General features: G+C 35.5%; 1 long non-coding RNA gene across 2 annotated transcripts; it reads left to right on the top strand.

Moving 5' to 3' along the window:
- The first annotated feature begins 1,623 nt into the window (after window positions 1-1,623).
- LOC113027470 (uncharacterized) lies at window positions 1,624-3,547 on the top strand. 2 transcript variants are annotated; one of them, XR_003273061.1, is made up of 3 exons: window positions 1,624-1,761; window positions 2,442-2,587; window positions 2,683-2,826. It is a non-coding gene; the product is annotated as an uncharacterized LOC113027470 (long non-coding RNA). The 2 variants fall into 2 exon arrangements; XR_003273060.1 differs by lacking the exon at window positions 1,624-1,761 and adding an exon at window positions 2,975-3,547 and having other exon boundaries at window positions 1,768-2,587; window positions 2,683-2,775.
- The last annotated feature ends 846 nt before the right edge of the window (window positions 3,548-4,393 follow it).

Raw genomic sequence — 4,393 nt, 5'->3', positions numbered from 1 at the left:
TTGTTATTATTTATTCATGTTTTCCCAAGTGTCTTACCAGAAGAGGATCAACATGCTCAGGGCAAATCGCATTTAGTACTCAGCAGCGGATTTCAGTTGGTTATTGACAAGACTCGATCGCAACAAATGACATGATTCATGACTGTCAAATCAATAACACTCTATCTCCCTCTCACTCTCTGTATTTTTCATTCTTCATATGCATCTGACTACATTCAACATGCATCTGGTACAAGATCTCAGTTGTAGACTTCAATCACGATTTATTAATTTATTTATTTGGTACCTTGGATCAAGGATATTCTAGCCCATAAGATCAGTTTGGGAATGCTGAAAAAAAGTTTGATTTCAAACAATTGTTCCTATTTCCAAGATACATTCAGCTTTATACTGGTTATAATAAAAACTGGCATCATACACAGTTTAAACTTTTTTCTTTTAAATACTATATTTGTTTGAGATGGTTGACTTGGGAAGCGATTACACAAGCGATGGCAAGCTAGTTTGGTTAGCAAGATGAATCGGTAATTCAATTAAATTTTATTTATGTAGCGCCAAATCACAACAGCAGCCACCTCAAGGTGCTTTATATTTGTACAGTAGATACAGAGAAAAACCCAACAATCATATGACCCCCTATGAGCAAGCACTTTGGTGACAGGGGGAAGGAAAAACTCCCTTTTAACAGGAAGAAACATCCGGCAGAACCAGGCTCAGGAAGGGGCGGGGCCATCTGCAGCCACCAGTTGGGGTGAGAGAACGAAGACAGGATAAAGACATGCTGTGGAAGAGAGACAGAGATTAATAACAGATATGATTCAATGCAGAGAGGTCTATTAACACATAGTGAGTGAGAAAGGTGACTGGAAAGGAAAAACTCAATGCATCATGGGAATCCCCGGCAGCCTATGTCTATTGCAGCATAACTAAGGGAGGATTCAGGGTCACCTGGTCCAGTCCTATCTATATGCTTTAGCAAAAAGAAAAGTTTTAAGCCTAATCTTAAAAGTAGAGATAGTGTCTGTCCATCCAGGTCTTTATGTCTTTAAGACGTTCCTGCAGTTTAATTAATTGGTGTGTGTTATCTGGCTTCATGGACAGAGCTGGGTGTCATCAGCATAGCAGTGAAAATGAATTAATTCAATGTGATATTAAACAGGGTGTTAATTTACTTGCAAAACATAAACTTAAAACAGTGTACATGCTGAAGAAAATGAACAGGCAGTTCTATTTTCTATTTTAAACAGCTGAATACTGAAAAAACACCACTGGGTTTTAGAACTGAACAAGCATTTTGGATGAGAGCTGAAATGTATTCACAAACCTAAAGAAACCCAGTTGCCTGGGTAACATAAAACATGGATGTAGTCTTCAGGCCACCAGATAGCGATAGCTGTACACTCTAAAAAGTAATTCATCAGGCCTTTTACCACCACTTGATTAAATCCATAGCTGCAACATAAAAATTCTAATTTATTGATTAAGATAGGCCTTCTAAGTTGCAAACTTTATTTTTTGGGTTGTGTTGAATTAATAATGTTGGTAATTACATTAAATTAATTTTATATGTAATTTGAAATTAAATCCCAATGTTAGTGGGTTCAAAATAAAATTCAAGTTGTAATTACTTAAAGAAATTGAATAGATAACTTATTTTTTTTCTTCTGATTTCAAATTCCCTCCCCTACCGACTTAACTAGCCCGGGCAAATTCACACATGTTGGGTTGCATGGTGCAAGCTTTTGTAAAAGACATTTCAAGGTAAGTAACATTTCATTTACAAATAACAGTTCTACCAAAGCAAAGCATTTGTGCTAGTCACCTGTAGTGGATTTGTGTATGATGTGATGCTCATACAGATAAGGAAATACTTTGCACTACCACATGTAGCTAATGCTAGCCATTCTAAACTTTAGCACAGCAGAGGATAAGACTTATAAAGTTTCATTTGAGTCTTCAGCTTCAGCTAGAGAGTGCAACTGTGGCTAGGAAAAGCGTGGTTAAAGTTTTGCTACACAGTGCAATCTAATTTCGATCTTAGGCTAATTTTGTTTTTCTTTTTACCAAAATTAGAAGCCTTTAAACTGTGAATAGTTTTGTCAGAGGGATAACCTAGAGGCTTCTTTTTTCCATCTGGCTCACCTATTTTATGTCTTTATAAAACTTGCATGACCTATACATTTTTTACAAAATGGGCTGGGAGTGAACAATGTGTAAATTCGAAACCTCTGCAAAAACAGGGTTGCTAAAACATTAGAGATTACACCACGGTTATGGTGGGGAAGTCTCCCTCGTCTTCACCAAGATTGTTTTTCTTCCCTCAAAACTTGGGGTAGCCTTAGATCACTTCTATCCTCTTTAAATAATGTATTAGAGCATTCATTAATGCAGTGTAGCTAATAGTCTGCAAGGTTTAATTCTTCTGTTTGTGTGGTCTACAGATAAAGGAGGAGTTCAAGAGAATAACCACTGTAAGCCTTGAATGGCTACACTTGACAATTGCACCCCAAAACTGATGGATGTCATTTTATCAAGGGGAGGAGCTAAGGGAGTGAGAATCAGGCAGATCAAGGACATGCTTCTTGAGGTAGGACAACCTTTAGACTTTGGGTAGCTTTGAAATGCACTTTGTTGTCAGTCACCCATGTATTTTATACTCATATTTTATTTTTTCTTAAATAGCACAAGACAATTGAAACAAGCAGAGAAGTAGCCATCTGCTGCCTTATCACTTTCCTTGGAGAGAAGGACGAGGACCTTTTCATGGAGTTTGGTGTAAGTAATTCAGCATTGTGTGTGTGTGTGTGTGTGTGTGTGTGTGTGTGTGTGTGTGTGTGTGTGTGTGTGTGTGTGTGTGTGTGTGTGTGTGTGTGTGTGTGTGTGTGTGTGTGTGTGTGTGTTCGTTCCATTGATCATCTGAATTCATTAAGATTCTATAATTCACTAACCTATTTTTTAAAATTTGCTTTACAAGGACACCGAAGAACTTAAGGCAGGTGATGAAAACTGCCATCATCAGTAACCGGTACACCCCTGGATCTAACCATAAGACTGCAACCATTGTGGTGGAGGAAACAAAAATCATGGAGGGCCAGAATTTCCCAAGGTGCTGTGTTTTGCTCATGGGCATAATATATGCTCTCAATCTGAGCTAATGCAAGGATCTGAAATATACTTTTGAAGTTGTTCAGAAGCTGTTCCTTGACCTTGATGGAACCATCATTATGTTAAAGATGTTGACTCTGTTTCAAATTGTTAGCTGTTTTGAATCCTGTATGTGTAAAATTGATCTTAAAGGTGTTTGCTGCATTGTGTAATAGAAAGATGCAAGATCTTGTAAAGTTTGGTAGGCATTGAAAGTTAACATTTACTGAACACTTGCATGGAAGTATTACTGCAACAAAATGTTTTCTAAGTAGATTTTTTTAACCAATTGAACACATTTGTTTCTGTGGTGTTAAATACATAAAGGCATATTCTATAACTTGGCTGTGATGGTATAAATCTAAATTTCTGGTTTATTTTCACTTTTTAAATACAAAGTGTTGAAATGCCTACTGTTAAAAAATAAAAAAAGTTATTTGATTAAAAAAATGTTGAATGAATTCCTTTCTTAAAAGCTATTACAATAAAAAAAGAGAAAGCTAAAATGATAATAATGATGAAAATCAGCAACTTAATATTTTAAGTAATGAACTTTAAAAAATTGTTTTTGTAATTGCTGTAATTGATTACATAACACTTAAAAATCATTTCAAATAATGTGGAAAAAGTAATTGGAGGAACATAATTTTTATGAGTAAACAACTTAAAAATATGTTTTTAAGCTACCAAATATTACGTAAATGGTAATTAAAATCACCTTTGATTATGGAGGATAATTTAATTCCCGTAACTCAATATAGTTTGTTGGTTCAATCTAATTTCAACATAAGTTATCATAACTCAAAAAGAGTAATGGAAACTGTTGCGTTAATTTTTTTTGTTGAGCTTAAACAATAGTTTTTAGAGTGTAGTTTTAAAGAGTCTTCCAATAGCAGCCTGTAATCACTAATGTCGCAGTAGCTATGTCCATCCTTTATACAATGGTGTTGACTCTTTTCTTTGAGCCAGCCTCAAGTGGCCACTTGTGGAACTGAAGTTTCCAGTTCATTTAGTACTAGTTTCAACTTGGTTGAAAACATTACTTTAATTCGATGGTTCCACTGGTGGATGGTTAATGTTAGATTTTCTGTTTATTTAATTTTGCCTCTGTGACTGAAAATGAAAACTACATCAAAGTAGCTCTCAGAATGGAGACTACTATTTTTCACTTTGTCGAGGAGTTTGTGCAATCACATGCTATCTTTTATAGTCCAGTACATGTCTCTTAATCTTCCCCCATGTATCTGTT

This window comes from Astatotilapia calliptera, chromosome 7, assembly GCF_900246225.1.
Source record: "Astatotilapia calliptera chromosome 7, fAstCal1.2, whole genome shotgun sequence".
NCBI lineage: Eukaryota > Metazoa > Chordata > Actinopteri > Cichliformes > Cichlidae > Astatotilapia > Astatotilapia calliptera.
The sequence above is the reverse complement of the archived record's forward strand: the minus strand, read 5'-3'. Positions and strand labels throughout refer to the sequence as shown.